General features: G+C 40.1%; 1 long non-coding RNA gene across 1 annotated transcript; it reads left to right on the top strand.

Moving 5' to 3' along the window:
- Position 1: 1 nt before the first annotated feature.
- LOC116275377 lies at positions 2-22298 on the top strand. Its single transcript, XR_004184437.1, has 3 exons — positions 2-742; positions 14647-14708; positions 22212-22298. It is a non-coding gene; the product is annotated as an uncharacterized LOC116275377 (long non-coding RNA).
- The last annotated feature ends 39 nt before the right edge of the window (positions 22299-22337 follow it).

Raw genomic sequence — 22337 nt, 5'->3', positions numbered from 1 at the left:
CTCAGGTCTGCGCGCAGTGGTTGCGCCCCTCCCCGAGCCTGCGCAGTCGGCGCCTCGTAGCCTTGGCGGTCTGGACCCCTTGTCGGCGTCCCACGCTGCTCCCCTCCCCCACTGCCGCGAAGCTCCCGCCCGAGCCGACCACGTGCCGGGAGCCCGGCGGGGAGAGCCCACTCCCGCGCCCCTTCCGGGCCCACGACCGCGCCGGGCTGCGGCCCATCGCCCCAGTGCCTGGTAGCCTAGTTTTCTCGTTTGTCGTTTGTTCATTTATTTATTATTATTATTATTGTTTTGGCCCGTAATGGGTATGAGGTATAAAGGGACCTATCACTGATGTTAAGGGGAGAGGGTACCGCTTGGGTTTTAATAAGCATTTGTGGAGCTCATTTATAAGATACAGTTCTAAGCACTTAAATTTATATTTCATTGATAATCTATTTATAATAATCTCATTTAAGGCTCCCAACAACTCTAGGTGGTAAGTGGTAATTGTACTCCTTCATTATAGATGGAGACAGATTAAGGAACTTGTTCTTACTGCTAACTGATATGTCTGGAGGTTTGAACTCATTCTGCAAACTCCACGCACCTTTGCTGTTCCACTCTGCAGCGATGCTGCTGCCTAGACACTGGAAGATTGGAGCAGAAAGACTTTCGAAACTCTTGGAAGTTATGAATATATGTGTTCCTGTGTTCAGTAAATACACATTTATCAAGCACCTACCTTAAGCCAGCCACCTTGCAGGTGAGGGCTAGAGGCTAACAGCCTGTTTCATAGCACCCATCCCGATTATATAATTTAAGATTCCCCCTCCCCCACAATACACCCCTCTTTAAAAAAAAAAAAAAAACTGTATCGATGCTGGAATTTTAGAGCCACTACCAAAAATACCCTTTTTATTTTGCTGTTTTACTTCAAAATCCCGAAAGTGTTCATGCTTAAAGCAGCAATTTTTCCCAACCTCACCCCCAAGAGATTTAGAAAAAGTCCAGGGTGGCCCCTGCCCTCCCTCTGCCCCCTCCTCTGTATTTTTAACAAGACCCCAGGTGACTGATGAAGTTGCTAGAGAAATTACGGTGAGTGAAGCGCTGGCCTAGAGGTAAAGTTAATTGACCTTCTAAGTTGTGCTCTATCAAGTACAAAATCAACTTGGAAGATTCTGAGAACAGAATAAGTGAATTTAGTAGAAGTGAATGTTCTTCCACAGGGCAAACACAATGAAGTCTGAAATGACACTTTGTTTCCTTTGGGAAGACTTCCCTGACCCCTCTCCAGCCAAGACTGTTCTCCATTCCATGTACCTTGTATGCTGTAGCTCAACACTTAACCGTGTTGCAGTTGCCCACAACTTGTCTGAATGTCCCACTATGAATAAAGTGTCATAAGTGAAGGGACCAGGTTTATCTTGCATATAATAGTTTCTCTAGTGTCTGTGACTTAGGGCAAGTCACTAAAACTTTTTTTGAATTGCCTTATCTGTAAAATGGGGCAGTATTACTTAGAGAGTGGTATTGAGAATCTCAAATAAGAAAATTAATATGGAATACTTTTTAAAAATGAAGAACTATATAAATAAGGGATTATTAGGATTACTATAATAACAGTGACAATTACTAATTACTCTTTGCATCCACAGCACCTAACATTGAACTTGTAAGAAGAGCCTGGACATATCTTTTGACTGGCTGAGAAACTTATTTGTTATTTAATAATTTAAACCAATAGAAGCAAGTTGTATTACCTTTAGAAACTGGTGTGGGAGAAGGAGTTTTATCCAATGATAGGAGTCAGCCAAGAGAATTCTGTCTATAATCTCTACTATGTTAGCAGAGCTAAAAGTGGCATCAGTTATTGAAACCCATTGATAAGCTCCAAATTTCATTGACCACATTCTAACTCTTCTGTATCAAACCCTTTTAAATATGGAGTTTTAGACAGCATGCAGTAACAGGAAACCAACTGAAAGCATGGATAATTCATAGGATGCATGCATAGTTAAGGACTGTCTTTTTCCTTAAATTGTTTTTCTTTAGTTTCTGCTCCATCTCTAGGTGCTTATTTTTTCAATCTTGAAGATATTTAGTGCGTTGAAATTGTTCAGTAAAATGATCTCTTAAACATAAATGATTATTTAAGAATAGGACTGTTAAGAAACTGATGGCCTCAGCTTATGCTAAAAATTAAACCCTGCTGACAACTGCAGCAGATAGTTTAATTTTTAATTCCTGTAAGAGAATTATTCATATAAGCTTATTTCTACTCTAAGGAAATTTAGGTTTCTTAGTGCTAATTTTGTGTAGCAATTCCATACGGTGATACAGAAGGTAGAGAAGTACAGTGGCACACTAGAGTGTTGTCGTAAACTCAAACAGCCTCAAGCTGAATTCTGATCTTGTAAGCATGGTGCCTATCTTTACACAGTACTACAAGCTGTAATTCATAAACCTGAATAGCAACATCTAACAATGAGAGATTATAGTACTTTTGAACTGTGCATTTGTGTAACAAAATTTCAAATTACTCATTTACATTAAAAATATATTTTTGAACTATAACGTATCTACTAAATTACTGTTACATTAAACCTTTCAAGGCATTCATGTTACACTGTTAACTAATGCTTTGCAGATGACCTTCGAAACTATCACTTTGATCTAATCCACCCACTTGCTCAAATTTTCTAATTTTTATACTCACACTGCATCTGAGAAAATTAACTTGTTAGTGTCTCCTGATCACCCTACATGTGTATCTTAATTTTCTTAATTCTTCCTCTTTCCTATCTTAGTGTTTTGTTTGTTTTTTTTGTTTTTTGTTTTCTTTAAGACGGAGTTTCACTCTTGTTGCCCAGGGTGGAGCCCAATGGCATGATCTCGGCTCACTGCAACCTCCTCCTCCCGGGTTCAAGAGATTCTCCTGCCTTAGCCTTCGGAGTAGCTAGGATTACAGGCGCCCTCCACCACCCCAGGCTAATTTTTGTATTTTTAGTAGAGGTGGGGTTTCACCATGTTGACCAGGCTAGTCTCTAACTCCTGACCTGGTGATCACCCGCCTCAGCCTCCCAAAGTGCTGGAATTACAGGAGCCTCCGCACCTGGCCTCCTATCCTAGTGTTTTTAACCTTCCTTAAAATCTAGTCATTATTCTTCTCCACCTACCACCAGAACTGTACAGATGGAGGTGGCGTATGCATGTTGTGACCATGGAGTGGAAAGCCACATGACAAGAATAGTGGAACAGAAGGATAGGGACCTGGGTCCTTGATGACCTCATATGTAGCCGTTCCAGACCTGGACTGTGTACTTCCTGGACTGTGGTGACATGCAGGAAAAAAAAAATGAAACAAATGGAAAAACACATTTAGGTAAACCACTGTAGTTGAGATTTTGTTATATGTAGCTGAATATAATCCTAACTCATGCAAAATCTGAATTAGAAGTTAGTGGTTTCTCGTAATTTCTCCCAACTACAGGCTTCCCTTGGGAGACAATTTTCTGGGTTTCTGAATATCTTGAGAACAGAGGTGCTGGTTTTGTCTGAAACTATCTTTTCAGTGATGTTTATGTAGTGAACAGCATTCCAAGATAGTAAAAATGACTCCCTCTGGAGAGAAGAACAAGCATGATTACTACCCATTATAAAAGAATCAGGTTCTCTACTGGACTGGACTGGACTGGACCATACTAATACTATACTATGCTATGCTATACTATACCGTACTATACTATACTATACTATACTATACTATACTATACTATACTATACTATACCGCGATCATTTGCCAATTTTCATCGGCCGTATGTGGCATCTTCATGTTGGCAGATGGGAATTGGGGTTCAGAACAGCAGCACAAAAATTAATACTGTTGCTCTGGTCATTGCTATTGCCATGAGTAATAAACAATCCCTTAACACAGGAGTCTTGAGTCTAATACTAGCTCTGATGAAACTGTGGCTGGCTAGCTTATTAGCTTGCAAATAGGGTAAAATTTCAGATTGTTTAAGGAACCTGGAATAGACTGCATAGACCTCAGATGACTGTGGGCAGCTCTCTGAAATAGGGCCACCCTAGTTATTTGGAGGAACTTTCCAGCGGGAAAGCAGACTCATTTGTGTGCACTTTGTGGTTGGTTGTCCCAACAATGGGAGTCAGATAATTAGAAAAGTGGTAAGAAATTTGTCCCTGAGGCTGGGCGCGGTGGCTCACGCCTGTAATCCCAGCACTTTGGGAGGCCAAGATGGCCGGATCATGAGGTCAGGAAATTGAGACCATCCTGGCCAACATAGCGAAACCCCGTCTCTACTAAAATACAAAAAATTAGCCAGGTGTGGTAGCGCACACCTGTAGTCCCAGCTACTCAGGAGGCTGAGGTGGGGGATTGCTTGAACCTGGGAGGCAGAGGTTGCAGTGAGTCGTGATCACAGCACCGCACTCCAGCCTGGCGACAGAGTGAGTTTGTCACTGAGTTCAGCTGAAGTGATTAATGATATCACCTGGGCGTTAGAAGGCAGTCAGCTCCAACTCAACTCACTGAGCAGAATTGTTATAGATGATAGAATTGCAACAGATGTGAGATTCTGAACCATCCCTAAAACATCCAGCTATGCCTGGATTAATGCCACAAACCAAGTAGAAGGGTCAAATGAGAGTCTTAAGGAGAAAGCCACTGACTTTCCAAGGTAGACCCTGTTGTTTTATGGTATTCAGAACTCTGGGTGTCATGATTAAGGTCAATAGTTTGTCCTGCTGCTTGGGTATTGTTGATAGTCCCTTAATTAAGTGCTATATGAGACAAATGGAATTAAGCCTCTATACATCAGGTTAATCACAGTGGTCAATGGAGTCACATATTCATATGAAATTTTGAGTTCTGCCAAGAACATGTAAGGGTGGGTGGTTAGAAGAGGAAGATCTGTCTTGGTCCTGAGTGTCCCTGCATAATCCTGCTAAGTATGCCTGATTGCAAGTCTTACCTGTCTCCTGAGACTGAGCATTTTTGCAGCTAGACACATAGACAATTAAGTGGGTCAGGGTAACTGTACAATGACTCTTGTGTAACTGCTCAATATCAGGGTAAGGGAGATTGGCTTGTTTGCTGCTTGTTCGAGAAGTCTGGACCCTTGGATCTGGGTTTCTCTTTTGCAGTGCAACCCGCTAAGTGTACAGGGGGCATTTGGGTCCATTATATATTCCCTGTGGGAGTTGGGGGCAAGAGGAACTGACAAATATGCTGATGCTCATGCTGCTTTCTGTGCTATAAGCAATAAAGTACTTTGTCTCCTAACTAGAATTTTTGTGACTTCTGCCAGCATCCATGAAACCAGCAGATTAATTTATTAGCTTGCAAGAAGGGTAAAATCTTAAATGCTTTACAGTTCATGACAAAATGTAGTCATCCCTACCTCAGTAAACGTGAAGGATTGGTTCTCGAACCTGCTGCATATGTCAAAATCCATGCATACTCAAGTCCCACTGTTGATCATACGGAACCACAGTATAAAAAAAGCTGGCTCTCCATATACATGGGTTTTACATCCAGGGAATGCTGCATTTGGTTGAAATGCAATTCCACATGGTTCAAAACTGTTTTGTTCAAGGGTCAACTGTAATGCCAAAGCATTGTAAGCAATGAGAATTTTTTTATACTGTAAACCCACAGAATCTAGGAGTCATCCTAATTTGAATGAATAAAATATCAAAATTAGGATGACTTCTAGATTCTTTCTGATCATAGGTGGGAAACAGAAAATTCCTAGGAAATTTTACATAAGTTTTGGATAGGTTTAACTAGAAAACTCCATCGGATTGATAGTGGTCCTGTTTCTCTGGAGAACCCTTTCTAATGCAACCGTAGTAAAAGGATCAGTACTATGTCACTTAAGAATAAACTGAGAGCTACATAACTGCAGTCTGGTACACTGAAGCTCTCCCATCTTAAAAATTTTCTTTCAACTCTTGTGACACTATAGACACTAAAGAAGGAAATAACTGAAAAGGTCACTTAATTTTTGTATTTTGCTGTTTTCCTTTACAATATATTTCCAAGTACTTTGAAAGTACTTATAGCAAGCAATGAAGACTTTTGCTCTTCCCAATAGAAAATTATTCAGTGTCTTTATAATAAAGATTTACCAGAATTTAGCTTAACACATTTTACTCTACTAAACAAAAATTTTCCGTTTTATTGTTTCCTTTATTACTCGCTGCTTTCCATTACAATATACTTGCAAATGCACATTAGCTAGGTAGAGAGTTGAAGCAAGTTTAATTGGATCATTTTATTTCTTCATTTTATTATCTTAAAATTTTAGGATAATAGGTATTCCCTAAAATTGTAGATTCCCCATAAGTTAATTTGTAAATTGAAATTTGGTTTATTAAAATTATATTTTAAATCATTTAGAGACTACCCTTGATGGAATTTTATGACTTTAAAAGTGCTTTCCCTAAGTTCTCTTTCGGTGCCCAGCAAAGTTCTGATGAGTTTTTCTTTCTTTCCTCCCTCCCTCTTTACATGCCTTTTCTTTTTTTTTTTTTTTTCCCAAGAACAATCATATTTTCAAGACTTTTGTTAACAACATAGATGAGATCCTAGGATGGTTTCTGTAGTAAGAATTTTGTGAATTTTATGAATTTTAATCCCTAAAAATTTGGAGCGTATTTTACTGGGAAAAAAAATGTTGAGCCCTACATGTAATAAAATTACTCTATTTTTCAAATGTTTAATGACAACTTTATACTTTTCTGATTAATGTTCATAGTCAAAATGTTATACAAAGCAACTGTGCTATTAATAATGATTGTAACATAAATGATGTAGGGAAGTCTCTCTTGGCAGACGGATCACTTCCCTTTTATACTGTTTCTACCTTATCATTTCTGAAACAGGAGTTTTCATGCTTCAGTGTATATGAAAACCCCCTGGGAATTGATTTATTATGACAGTTCCTTGGCCTACCTTCTATATTTCTGAATTGGAAGTTCTGGACTGAGATGTGGGGAGTCTGCATTTTAACAAACTTCTCAAAGTAATTCTGATATAGATGTGCCGAGATCCACTCATTGACTAATGCATGGTATCCAAACATTTTCTGCACATCAGTGTAGCCCACTTAGATTTTTAGCTTAAATTTTCTTATAAATTGAATCATTTCGCTCATGTTAACTGGGTAAGTTAGTGGGACCTGACTTCTGCCTTTTGCCACTAGGCACCATGATAGTTTGGAATGGATTAGTATTTGTTTATTTTTATTATTTTTTTTTTTATATTACTTTTCAGATGGAGTCTTGCTTTGTTACCCAGGTTGGAGTGCAGCGGCATGGTCTCAGCTCACTGCAACGTCTGCCTCCCGGGTTCAAACAATTCTCTTGCCTCAGCCTCCCGAGTAGCTGGGACTACAGGCATTCACCACCACGCCCAGCTAATTTTTGTATTTTTTACTAGTAGAGTCAGGGTTTTACCATGTTGCCCAGGCTGGTCCTGAACTCCTGACCTCAGGTGATCTGCCCACCTTGGCCTCCCAGAGTGCTGGGATTACAGGCGTGAGACACCACACTTGGCCAGGAACGGATTATATTTGTAGCTAGGGTTGAATGCATAAAACTTTGAGTTGTAGGGAATTTGAGTTTTGTTTTATATGTCATTTAATAGAAAATAAGAAAATACAGACAAAAAGGAAATAAATTTTTATCATGCATCTCTCTTCCCAGCCCTTAATATCATTTTGTCGCACACGCTTCCTTACTTTTGAAATACACATAAGTTGGCCGGGCGCAGTGGCTCACGCCTGTAATCCCAGCACTTTGAGAGGCTGAGGCGGGCAGATCACCTGAGGTCAGGAGTTTGAGACAAGCCTCACCAACATAGTGAAACCCCATCTGTACTAAAAATACAAAAATTAGCCGGGCATGGTGGCGCCTGCCTGTAATCCCAGCTTCTTGGGAGACTGAGGCAGGACAATCACTTGAACCTGGGAGACGGAGGTTGCAGTGAGCCGAGATCGCACCATTGCACTCCAGTCTGGGTAACAAGAGTGAAACTCCGTCTCAAAAAAAACAAACAAAAAAGAAATACACATAAGTCTATGTAAGCAGGTGAGGATATATGTTGTAAAACAAAAATTGGGACTTACTGTTTATATGCTGTCTTATAAATACATAATGTATTAAATTTGCCTTTCACCTCTCAATAATACATTTCTGTATAAATACATGCAAAAACATTTCATGCATAAATTAAGATTTAACTAAACCCTGTTAGATTAAAAAACTTTTGGCTGTTTCAAATAGTGCTTTCTTTAAATCTGTTAAAATACGTCTTCATGCATTGGTCCAATATTTAGCTTAAAAAGCTTTTGATGCATAGTTATCTCTATGTCCATTAGAATTATAAAAGTGTACATTATTGAAGTATAGGGGACAGTGGTAACTATAGTTTTTGTCTGTTTACTACCTTTTTTTTTTTCTTCCTTTCATCTTCTGGTTCTTTGGGTGAACTATAACTCCTAACATCCTGTTTGGCCACTCATCCTGGGCCAGGATCCTGGTAGGGTTGTAAAGCACATAGCCTCCATCCTCCCATTCCAGGCGTGTGCTTGTAATCCAAATTGGGCCAGAATATTTTCCCCAGACATTGCTGACAGAGCAAACTGGAGAAACTTATTCTATTTGCTTTTGGCTGTCTTCTTTGACCTTAAGGAGAAGCCTGTTTGTACAAAGAGGAACTGAGAAAAATATAGAGGGAAGTAAAGAGATATAGATGATAGACAGAGGGAGAGCTAGCTAGTAACAAAACATTTGAGCCCCTGGATTAAGCCATGCCTGAAAGCTAGCACTGCCTCTAAACTCCCCAGTTATATGGGCCAATAAATTCCCATTTTTTGCTTGAACTAGTTGATATGGATCTCTCTTACTTATAACCCAAACAGCTTTTATTATTACATAATGCAAATTCAAAATAAAATACAAAAATTCACTCTTCTTATCAGTAAATTAACAGTCATACAAACTAATTGCGTATTATGTGGTCCACAATTTTAAACATGTAAGCTCTTAAGCTTACATGATTTATCACTCGCTTCTAACTAAGTAAACATCTAACTTTGTAGGAATACTGTACTTTAGCAAAACATGATTTTTTTCAGAGACTGAATATTTAGATAAATAAAAAGTTTCTATGACTTCACATTTCAAAATTTCGTCCTATAATATTATTCTAAATGCTCAAGGTGCAGTGAAAATATGGTTGCAGTTATGAAAGTTCAGTTTACTCAGCTTTTCAAGAACACATTAATGTGCAAAGACACTATTACACAACTTTGCTTTGCAGTTGCACTTTTCGCATTGGAGAGAACTGTTCAATCACACTTTTGTCATTATATCTTAGAACTTGCATAGTTTTTGACACAATTGTTGTACAATAAAGCTACAGAAATATGATTGGCATTACTTTATAAACTAAGGACACAAGCACTGTTACATCTCTTATTTTTCCCATTTCTAGTTTGAAGTTTCACATGCCGTATTAACTGGAAGGATTGTATCCCTTCCTAAACATCTTTCCTCTCAAATTGTCGAAGAACTCTAGGAGATGACAGAATTAAAAGCAGGTCTGTCCTGTGAACAGATGGCACTGAGGTCCGCAATAGCTCTTCATTGCCACAAGGTGTCACAGAAGGAAGAGCTTGCACAGACTGGCCACCCTCTGCTGTAGGGAGACCCTTGCTGGTCCAAACCCCTGTCTAAATATCAGTAACATCCCTCTGTAGTTCATTTCCATTCCCTGAGGATCATCTGTTATTTTCTAAAACACAGCCAGCCTGTGAACGTTGCTAGATCCAGAGAAACATGTAGGAGTAAGTATTGCCAATGTCCAAACCAGCCCTATCCCATGAATGCTTAAGTCCTTACCTTCTTTTAGAGGGTTGGGGAGAGCTTTCAATTTTTATATAATTTTTAACTTTCAGAATAATTGCAACAATAGTATGAGAAACTTCTGTATACCATTTCCCCAGATTCGCCAATTATTCACACACACGTTTTGTTTTTGTTTTTGTTTTTCCTAAATGTAGGTTGGAAACATTTCAGTGTGTATTTCCTAAGAACTAAGACATTCCCTTACATAATCAGATAAAGTCATCAAAATTAGGAAACCTATATAAAACTTATCTAATTCAGGGTTTGTATTAAAATTCCTACAAACTATCCCAGTATATTTTTACAACTAATTTTTCTGCTAATTTTAGATCCAATCCAGGATCATATATTACACTTAGCTGTGATGTCTGCAGAAATGCCACAGGAGTGATGATGTGTCCTTAGTGACCATGACAGGAGATGCATTAATCTATTTTCCTTGTCTGTCGGTCTTGTTAACTTTGAAAACTAGGTCAAGGTGGTGTCTACCAGGTTTCTCCACTGAGTAGTTTTCATTTACCGCTTTGTAAATAAATTATTTGTGGTAATAGACTTTAAGACTCCCCGTGTGGTTCCTTAGTGTTCCTCAAAGAATGGTTAGATGGCTTCTAAGAATGGATGTACCAACAGAGTTGAAGAAGGTGGCATTTTTATGATCTTGCCTCAGAAGTCGCATAACTTTACCTCTACAGCCCTTCTTGGATGAAGCAGTCACAAAGGTGCACCCAAATTTAAGATGGGGGGACATACAGCCCATTACTCCAATGTCAAGGCAACATTTCAGAAAAACATTACGGATTGAAAGGATTATTGCAGCCATCTTTGAAATGCTCTGTTGGCCACACTGGGCAGTACCATGCCTACTGAATCATAGCCACTTACTCCCAGCAGTAACACCCCTCCCACTCTGTGTCCAGTCTGCCTAATTTTAGGCCTCTGTGAACCTTCTTAAGATTGGCATTCTCAAGAGAGCCCTGGGATTAACATCCAGTGAATTTGCTGGGGCCCAGTTGTCTCATGTGCGTCTTGCTGCCACCGTGCAGTGCAGCAGATAATGAGGGGTGGCACCCTCCTGTGAGTCATGTTAGCAAAGAGAACAAAGGCAAATAAAAAAGACCCTAATGTTGCCCTTTATCCCAGAGCCACTTAGAAACAACAGTTGACTTTTTTTCTTCTTTTTTTTTGAGATGGAGTCTCATACTGTTACCCCAGCTGGAGTGCAGTGGTGCGATCTCGGCTCATTGCAAGCTCCACTTCCTGGGTTCAAGTGATTCTCCAGCCTCGGCCTCCCGAGTAACTGGGATCACAGGCGTCCACCACCATGCTCAGTAATTTTTTGTATTTTTAGTAGAGATGAGGTTTCACCATGTTGGCCAGGCTAGTCTCAAACTCCTGACCTCGTGATTCACCCGCCTTGGCCTCCCAAAGTGCTGAGATTACAGGCATGAGCCACAACACCCAGCCCAGCAGTTGACTTTCTAACCTCCTTTATTTTCAGTTATCTTTGGATGCCACTTGTACACACTGGTCCTAGGATCTATGCACAACTCATAGTTGACTTTTCCCACGCTCTGCCCCAAGGCCATCTAAATTCCAAACTATGTATATGATTCCTGAGACAGTGGAAACTTTTGGAACTCCATGTTCCAAAAATAGAATAGAACTCTATGTTCTACTCCTTGAATGGGCTGAAGCTTTACAAATTTTCTACTTGTAAAGTGTGTTTAGTTAGCTGTGGGGATAAGAGGTTGGTGACTTCTTAGGTAGTAATCTGCCTCATCATATTGATCTAGAATGAGGTAGCCAAAAATATATGTTTTTATGAAAGAATATTATATATATATGTACACTACAAATTGGCAAAAGAACTTGAATTCTTTTGAACTTTTCAAAAGAATTTGAAAAGACACTTCAAAGAAGATTGGCAGATGTCAGGTTCTTTAAAAGGTGCTCAACCTCAGTCACTAGGGAAATGCACATCAAAACCACAATGAGATGCCACTATACACCTGTTAAAATGACCAGAGTTAGAAAGACTGATCACCTCAAGTGTTAACAAAGACATGGGGCAATTTGAGCTCTTATACACCATTGTTGAGAATGTAAAATGGCACAACCAATACGGAAAACAATTTGACAGTTTCTTATAAAAGTTAAACATTCGGCGGGGCGCAGTGGCTCACACCTGTAATCCTAGCACTTTGGGAGGCCGAGGTGGGTGGATCACCTGAGGTCAGGAGTTCAAGACCAGCCTGGCCAACATGGTGAAACTCCATCTCTACTAAAAATACAAAAAAATTAGCCAGGCATGGTGGTGGGCACCTGTAATCCCAATTACTTGGGAAGCTGAGGAAGGAGAATCACTTGAACCCAGGAGACGGAGGTTGTAGTGAGATCGGATGGCACCACTGCACTTCAGCCTGGGCGACAAAAGCGAGACTCTTCCTCAAAAAAAAAAAAAAAAAAAAAAAAAAAAGCACAGTATCATGTGCCTATAGTCTCAGCTTTTCGGGAGCCTTAGGTGGGAGGATCGCTTGAGCCCAGGAGTTTGAGGCCAGCCAGGGCAATCTAGCAAGTCCCTGTCTCTAATTTTTTTTTTAAAGTTATACATCTATCTTGTGATCCAGCCGTTCCACACGTAAGTATTTATTTAAGAGAAATAAGAGGATATAAACATACAAAGATTTGTACATGAATGTTCACAGGGGCTTAATTTATAATAGCAAAAGACTTGAAAAACCCAACAATCTGTCCATTAACAGGTGAATGGCTAAACAAATTGTGATATAGCCATGCAGTGTGATACCATTCTGCATTAAAAAACGAACTATTGATATGTGAAGCAACATAGATGAGTCTCAATTGTGCTAAGTAAAAGAAGCTAGACAAAAATAAATACGTACTGTATAATTTCATTTATATTAAATTCTAGAAAATGCACTTAGTGATAGCACTTCAGTGGTTGCTTGGAGATGGGAGGAGCAGTGGGAGGAGCAGAAAGGGAAGGATTACAAAGAGGCAAGGGGAAACTTTTGGAATTTATGGATATATTCATTATTGTGATTGTGTGGATGATTTCATAAGTGTATATGCAGGTCAAAACATCAAATTGTATTTTTAAAATATGTGCAGTGCAGCATGTTGTACAGAAATTATACATCAGTTAAACAAAAAGAGTACTAAGTATATATCCATTACACATGCTTATAATATGAATATTTCAATTCACAGGCTGGAGGATAAAAGTAAAGTCATATTTCTTTATTTTATTTTATTTTATTTTATTTATTGATTGATTGATTGATTGATTGATTTATTGATTGATTTTGAGACAGAGTCTCGCTCTGTCGCCCAGGCTGGAGTACAGGGGCGCCATCACTGCAACCTCCGCCTCCCAGGTTCAAGTGATTCTCCTGCTTCAGCCTCTCGAGTAGCTGGGATTACAGGCACCTGCAACCACGCCCGGCTAATTTTTGTATTTTTGGTAGGGATGGGGTTTCACCATCTTGGCCAGGCTGGTCTTGAACTCCTGACCTCGTGATCCACCTGCCTCGGCCTCCCAAAGTGCTGGGATTACAGGTGTGAGCCACCGCACCCGGCCAAGTCATATTTCTTTTTAAGAGACTCCCATTCCATCTCTTCTTTGATCTCTTCAGGATCTCCATTGTGATACATTTAAGAATACTGAGGTGATTTGTCTAAAAGGGCCATAGTTACATTATGAGGAAATCTAATGGTCTGCTGAAGCAGCCCATTTGCTGCTGCTGTTACTATTCCCATCAAGGAGTCTTCAAGGTGCCAGGTAAGGAGAGGCCCTGGCATCAGCCACATGCTCTGCCCAGAACAAGTGCTGTCGTCTCAATTTACATCCAAGAATATACATAGTCTATTTCTTTTAACTGCACACAGATTATGTGCTCCATATAAATAACCAAGGACATGGCCTAGAAAAGCAGTGCTGTCAGTGATAGTATAATTCTCAAAATCTAGATCTTCAATAATAAATAATTTCATAAGAGGGCCACCACCTAAGTTTTCTTCTATTGAAAATCTTTTCTATTTCTCTCTCTCTCTTTTTTTCAGGGAAGGATCTAAATCTACATTTAGTCAATGTTTATTGTTCTCCATAATCCTTAAAATCCTAGGCTTTAGCATCTGTCATAGATTTCAGTGACCTCAGACTAATCTCTGAGAACAATGGATGGTTACTTGCTTTATTTTTATAAATAATTTCATAAATTTTTTTCAAATGAAGGGCATCAAGTCCAAATGCTGTCTTCCTCTGTAGGGAGTGAAACTGCCATTAACTGTGCAAAAGGGCAGGGCATACCCTGGTTGAAACAAATACGTATGTTAAGTTTTCCTCAAAGAAGCGTCAGACACCCTGGGGACAAGAACTTGGAACTGGCCTTGGGATAGGTAGAGGATTGGCCTCCCTGTATCTTCAAGTGATGGAAATGCAGAGGTTCTCATGAAGGGGCCCCCAGAACCTGTGCTATCTCAGTCATCCTTCCCCAAGGGGAGTTGCTCTGTAGATGCTAAATTCAAACAGCTGAGTTAGGAGTGGAAGTTCTTCATGCATAAGGGAAGTCCAGGGGTCAGAGCAGCCAAGGTTCTTCAGCTCCTTAATATTTTTAATATTAGACACACAAACAAAAAGCAGTCTGGGGGTTTGTAAGAATAGGCTAGCCAATCCAGTGACCCCTACTCATAGCTAGATGTGCTTCTTCTAGATGAATTCCAGTGGCAGAGAAGAAGGAGGGAGTTCCTCTACAGTGATTGCAAGACCGAAGATGTGAGTTTGCTACCATTTGTCATTCAAAGCTGCCTAAAAATGTAGGGGCAGCTATGTGGTTGGGATCTTCAGAACTGCTTTGTTACTGTCCCAACCACTGTTTAGGGCTGTGTAAACTAAGTCCACTCCTCTCCTTTGGCATACACTCGCCTGCTGAGACACAAGCAGGAGCTAGAACCCATTGTCCATCCTCTGTCAGTTAGGAGGGGCTTTGAAATGCTGGCCACATAGGGGGTTTTTGTGAGTTTCCAGGCCTTCTGCTCCATGGATGCCAATACATTTGGAGGATGATGCCAGATAGCAGCCTGAAGAAGAGCTGGGAGAGCAATGGCCAACATACAAAAAAACTCCTATGGTGCTTGCCCTGGCCTTTTCCTAGTTGTGGCAGTTGTAGATTTTTGACACATTCAAGATGGCCATACTATGAAAGCCAGCACAATCAATTATGGGCCATTTTGAGGGCACTGGGGCTCACATGTTGATATGATTAGGCTTTGTGTCCCCACCCAAACCTCATCTTGAATTATAATCCCCATAGTCCCCACTTGTCAAGGGAGAGGCCAGATGGAGGTAATTGAATCATGGGGGTGGTTCCCCCATGCTGTTCTCGTGATAGAGTGAGTTCTCACGAGATCTGATGGTTTTATAAGGGGCTCTTCCCCACTTTGCTCAGCACTTTTCCTTCCTGCTGCCTTGTGAAGAAGGTGCCTTGCTTCCCCTTTGTCTTCTACCATGGTCATAAGTTTCCTGAGACCTCCCCAGTCATGCTGAGCTGTGGGGTCAACTAAACCTCTCTTATTTATACATTCCCCAGTCTCGAGCAGTTCTTTATAGCAGTATGAAAATGGATTAATACACATGTCCACAGTTACTTGTTTTATGAACTTAAATCTTTTTATAGTAAATATAAAATTCCTGTGCCAGAGTTCCCTATGGACTACCAAAAAAAGCAGTTATGCAGGTAGGTGTCATTTTGGCTTCCAGCAGCTTACATGTTGAAATTACCCAGACTTAGGGAAGTGCTTTTTGATTCCACCAAAAAGCTAAAGAATCTAAATGAGGTATAGATGGGGCAAAAAACCTCTAGTTAGCAGTAAGCTTTTCCAAGGAAGGGTTACTGGGGGTCTGAGAAGAGACTAAAACCCCAAATTTAAACACTTACGATTATCTGTGCTCTGTGGTCCATAACACCAATTATCAAAGTTGTGTGTAATACTTTATATTTCATAGTACAATATAATTCTGTGAATTGCAGTTTTGAAAAATCTATAAAACAGAACAAGCCATTGAATCAGCTAAGATGCTTTGGGCTGAATGTAACTGAAATCATAATTCAAAATGGCTTAAGCAATAAAGACATTTATTATCTTCTTAACAGGGAATCTAGAATAGGGTAGACTTCAGGGTTGGCTGATGCAGCAGCTCTGCAGTTTTGTCAGAGCCAGGTTCCTTAGATGACATTTTCTACCATCCACAGAGTTAGTGTCATCCTAAAGTTGGCATCAATTAGGGCAATGGTCATCCTTCTTCTCATCTAGTAAGACAGAGGAAGATATGATGGGGTCTAAGTTGTTCTTGTCAGTTTCCTTGGCCAGACTTGATCATGGGCCCATGCTGAACTGGTAATTGTGGCAATGGGAAAGACATGCACTTCTTGGTTTAGAATCCAGAGGTTTCCATCTTATGCTGAGAATGGGTTACACATGTAGAGATATGGATCCCTTCAGGCCTTAGGGCTGCCATTTGTTCTTGCCCCAAAGCCACTGTCACATCTGACCAGTCATCTCCAAGCAGAGCGGCCTCTTCCTTTTATCCTACAGTGCTATACAAGCACTATTTTTTTGTCACATCACACACACACACAAAAAGCTGGAAGCATTGGCTTAGGTGATGGATACAGTCCCTTTCCAGAAGTATGGGGATGTGTAGAACAGAAGTATATCTCTTACTGATATCAGGGTAAGAAGGAAGAAGGGAGCAAGGATAATGCATAGAAAACTTCCATGCCCACATGATATAAATAAAATCCAAATCTGATAATCATTTATTAGACTTACAAAAATTAAGTCAAAATGTCCTCAAAAGAATTGATTGAAAAATCCTTAAAATGGTGAAGAAGAGTGCCAAGCCAAGAAAGGGCACTAAATGAATGTAAAGTCTTTCAAAGTGCGATTGTTTTAGGTAAAGCAATCTGATGAATTTTTCTATTTTCGTATTATATACAATATGCTTATGTTTCAGTATCTCATGTACTTTCATGATTTTGATATCTTTAATAGAGTATTTAGATATTTTATTGTTTAAGAGTAGACAGTACTTAGAAAGTATTCATCCATGTCAGGCAAGAACTGTATTAATTCATTTAATCTTCACGATAGGTCCATGAGGATATACAATTTTTAAATCCATTTTGCAGATGAGAAATTTGAGAAATAGAGAGGTTAAGTAATTTTCCCAAGAAAACACAGCTAGTAAGCACCAGAACCTGTGACTGAACCCAGAAAATTTAGTTTCCAAATTGTGTTTTTTATAATTTGATTCAGGATGCTCTGGAAGACACAGTGGGTACTAAACTTTTGTCTATGAGCCACAATAAAAAAATAAAATGTTTATTATAACAGTGCACACACACTAAAAAATCTTAAAACGATACTTATTAGGGAGGCAGGCATTCTGCTATTTCTGTTCCATTCCATTCTATTCTTTGTTCTATTCTTTAAAAAGTCAATTGTGACCCATGAAATTAATTCTAGGACTAGTAATGGGTCATGATAAACAATTTTTAAAATGCTGGCAATATAATAGGATTGATTACAGTGATTGTGGTGATGACTTAGATGCTCAATGGTTGTTTTAGTCTGGTTGGAGTGCTATAATAAAATGCTGTAAACTGAATAGCTTATAAATAACAGAAAGTTTTTCTCACAGTTTTGAAGGCTGAGCAGTCCAAGATGAAGGCACTAGCAGATTCAGTGTCTGGTGAGGGCCTCTTTCTGGTTCATAGACAGCCATCTTCTCTCTGTGTCCTCACATGGTCAAAATGGAGAGGGGGTTCACTGGAATACCCTTTATAAGAGCACTGATCCCATTAATGGGGGCTTTATTCTCATAACCTCATCACCCCTCAATGGCCCCACCTCCTGATATCTTAGGGGTTAGGATTTCAACATATGAATAAGGAGGGTTAGGGGAGAAACTTCAAACCATAGCAATGGTCATTTTTGAGCCAGAGGTCTAGTTCAGGAAAAACATGGAGGTGGCAGGCCGAAGATTAAAGGCATAACTGGGTTCCAAAGCAAATTACTCTCAAGGTTCCAAGAGAACTTTGAAGGGTTTTGAGTTGTGAGTAATTAACTGGATATAAGATCTGGAAGTCAGTAGCAAATAGTAGAAAACCAATCAAAGGTACGTAGATGAGGCCACTGGGGAAGAATGTGTGAAGTGGGAAGATAAGAGGCCCAGAACAGCACTGCAAGGAACAGCAGTGTTTATAAGAGGAGGTGAAGAAGTGCCTGTTGGAGAGGAAACTGTGGGAGCATTGGAGTAGGAGGAGGCCATGGGGAAGCATGGTGTCAACGGAGGCACAGAAGCCAAGAGGGGCTGGAGATGTAGCTGGTGTCAGCTGCAGCAGAGTGATCACATATCAGAGGTGCTGAAAATTGATTGTTGGATCAGTATTTATGATTCAGTAGTGTATTAGTTTGTTCTCATGCTGCTAATAAAGATATACCCAAGACTGGGTAATTTATAAAGAAAAAGAGTTTTAATGGACTTAGAGTTCCACATGGCTGGAAAGGTCTCACAATCATGGTGGAAGGCAAAGGAGGAGCAAAGCCATGTCTTACATGGTGGCAGGCAAGAGAGTATGTGCAGGAGAACTGCCCTTTATAAAACCATCAGATCTCATGAGACTTTTTCTCTATTACAAGAATAGTACAAACAAATGGACAAAAATTCCATGCTAATGGATAAGAAGAATCAATATTGTGAAAATGGCCATACTGCCCAAAGTAATTTATAGATTCAATGCTATTCCCATCAAGCTACCATTGACTTTCTTCACAGAATTAGAAAAAACTACTTTAAATTTCATATGAAACCAAAAAAGAGCCATATAGCCAACACAATCCTAAGCAAAAAGAATAAAGCTGGAGGCATCACACTACCTGACTTCAAACTATACTGCAAGGCTACAGTAACCAAAACAGCACGGTATTGGTACCCAAAGAGATATGGAGACCAATGGAACAGAACAGAGGCCTCAGAAATAACACCACACACCTACAACCATCTGATCTTTGACAAACCTGACAAAAAGAAGCAATGGGGAAGGATTCCCTATTTAATAAATGGTGCTGGGAAAACTGGCTAGCCATATGCAGAAAACAAACTGGACCCCTTCCTTACACCTCACACAAAAATTAACTCAAGGTGGATTAAAGACTTAAACATAAAACTTAAAACCATAAAAACCCAAGAAGAAAATCTAGGCAATACCATTCAGGACATAGGCATGGGCAAATACTTCATGACTAAAACACCAAAAGCAATGGCAACAAAAGCCAAAATTGACAAATGGGATCTAATTAAACTAAAGAGCTTCTGCACAGCAAAAGAAACTATCATCAGAGTGAACAAGCAACCTACAGAATGGGAGAAAAATTTTGCAATTTATCCATCTGACAAAGATCTAATATCCAGAATCTACAAGGAACTTAAACAAATTTACAAGAAAAAAAACAACGCTATCAAAAAGTGGGCAAAGGACATGAAGAGACACTTCTCAAAAGAAGACTTTTTTTTTTTTTTTTGAGACGGAGTCTTGCTCTGTTGCCCAGGCTGGAGCACAGTGGCCAGATCTCAGCTCACTGCAAGCTCTGCCTCCTGGGTTTACACCTTTCTTCTACCTCAGCCTCCCGAGTAGCTGGGACTACAGGTGCCCACCACCTCGCCCAGCTAGTTTTTTGTATTTTTTTAGTAGAGACGGGGTTTCACCATGTTAGCCAGGATGGTCTCGATCTCTTGACCTCGTGATCCGCCCATCTCGGAAGAAGACTTTTATACAGCCAACAAACATATGAAAAGAAGCTCATCATCACTGGTCATTAGAGAAACGCAATTCAAAACCACAATGAGATACTATCTCATGCCAGTTAGAATAATAGTCATTAAAAAGTCAGGAAACAACAGATGCTGGAGAGGATGTGGAGAAATAGGAATGCTTTTACACTGTTGGTGGGACTGTGAACTAGTTCAACCATTGTGGAAGACAGTGTGGCGATTCCTCAAGGATCTAGAACCAGAAATGCCATTTGACCCAGCAATCCCATTACTGAGTATATATGCAAAGGATTAAAAATCATTCTACTATACAGACACATGCACACATATTTGTTGCAGCACTGTTTACAATAGCAAAGACTTGGAACCAACCCAAATGTCCATTAACGATAGAATGGATAAAGAAAATGTGGCACATATACAGCATGGAATACTATGCAGCCATAAAAAAGAATGAGTTCATGTCCTTTGCAGGGACATGGATGAAGCTGGAAACCGCCATTCTCAGCAAACTACCAGAGGATCAGAAAAGCAAAGACCACATGTTCTCACTCATAAGTGGGAGTTGAACAATGAGAACACTTGGACACAGGTAGGGGAACATCACACACCAGGGCCTGTTGGGGGGTGGGGAACAAGGGGAGGGAGAATATTAGGACAAATACCTAATGTGTCCAGGGCTTAAAACCTAGATGATGGGTTGATAGGTGCAGCAAACCACCATGGCCCGTGTATACCTATGTAACAAACTTGCATGTTCTACACATGTATGCCAGAACTTAAGTAAAATTAAAAAAAAAAATTAAAAAAGAACAGGAAGGGAAAAAGCTGTCCCCATGATTCAGTTACCTCCCACTGGGTCCCTCCCATGACATGTGAGTATTATGGGAGCTATAATTCAAAATGAGATTGGGGTGGGGACACAGCCAAACAGTATCAAACAGCTAGGGGGAACTGCCATTCATCTTATTACCCTAAGCTTTCTATTTTCCTTTTGAGTTTCTAACTTCTCCTGCTTTAGCCTACATACCTGGCTGTCAGCCTCTTTTCTTTTACTGATTTCTGATTCCTCTACTAAGCATGGTTCTGCCTGAAATCCAGCCTAACTCAGAACATAACAGCCCACCAAGTCCTTACCTGTGATATATTCAGTGTCTACTGTGGGGCAGGTATATATTTTCCCCTTCAGGTAATCTCACAACAATCCCACAAAAGACAATTTTTCCTCATCTTACAGATAAAACAACAGGCTTAGAGAAGCGAAGTGACTTCTTCCAAGTCCTTCCCAGGACAAGAATATTGGTCTGTCTGGCTCTGCAGCCAATGATTCTACTATCTAACTTACCTGTACACTGAGCCCCAAAGGGCCCATCCTGTCTTTAACCACCTTTCTCAGGTGTCCAGGCCTGGAGCTCCTTCCCTAAGCCTCATTAGCTATTGGCTAGATTTTTGTACAACTCTAATGGACTTTGGACCACAGAATGGTTAGCCAAGTGACTCCAGATATTTTGACCATCCAAAATTACCTGCTGCTGTTTCCCTCTCACCTACACCAATCCAGTGTTTGTTTTTTATTATTTTAAACTTAAAAAAGTGACTCTATAATTATGCATTGTTAGAAATCTGTAAGTCACAAAAAAATAATCAAGGTATAAAGAACACCACTACATAAAGTATTAAATCTTTCACAGACCATGAGCAGATATCATTGCCGTGTTAGTACTTCCAGACTGGTATGAAGTTCCCTGTGCTGTGCTCTTCTGCTCCCTCCTCCACTTCCTCAGCAGCCTGCCAGTGAGGACCTAGCATGCTCTGGCCTCACTCCTCAAGAATTATGACACTGAGGGTCTTAATTGACCACAAAACTCAATATGAGATGAAAATATGAAGTAGCTACCAGAAAATTGAATGCCATTTTAGACTGCATTAATAAAAAATTGTGTCTGGAGAAGGTTTTGGAGTATTGCACCTACAAACCATCTAGAAACAATTATAAAACAATGAAGGCCGTGTGCTCAAAGTAGTCAAAAACTAAAATAGAAGGAAAAATAGGATAGAGGAGGAGATGGCCTTTGAAATGGGCCTTGAAATATTGGTAGAATTTTGATAGGTAGAGATGGCAGTCAGACATTCCAAACTGCGTTAATGTGTTTTTGGTTTTGTTTTAATTTTAGAGACAGGGTCTCACTCTGTCACCCACACTGGAGAGCAGTGGTACAATTATGGCTCATTGCAGCCTCAAACTCCTGGGCTCAAGAGATCCTCCCGCTTTAGCCTCCAGAGTAGCTGGGTCTATAGACATACCCATCATGCCCTGAGGGTCACCTGCAGCCCTGTTTTAGAAATAGTATGGACTCAGGGGCTAGAATAGCAGCCAGAATTCTAGCTTTCTCTTTCCACTCATTGTTCTCTTCATGTGTGCTTCGTTCATCATTTTTGCAGATTGGCATCCTCTGCTTCTTGAATCCCCATGCAGAAAATATGGCTACCAGCAGCTTCTGAATCTACCCGCAGAGAGACTGACTGCTCTGTTATTTTCCCAGCATCTGTGAAGAGACTCTGACTGTC

The sequence above is a fragment of the Papio anubis genome, chromosome 6 (assembly GCF_008728515.1).
Source record: "Papio anubis isolate 15944 chromosome 6, Panubis1.0, whole genome shotgun sequence".
Taxonomy (NCBI): Eukaryota; Metazoa; Chordata; class Mammalia; order Primates; family Cercopithecidae; genus Papio; species Papio anubis.
The sequence above is the reverse complement of the archived record's forward strand: the minus strand, read 5'-3'. Positions and strand labels throughout refer to the sequence as shown.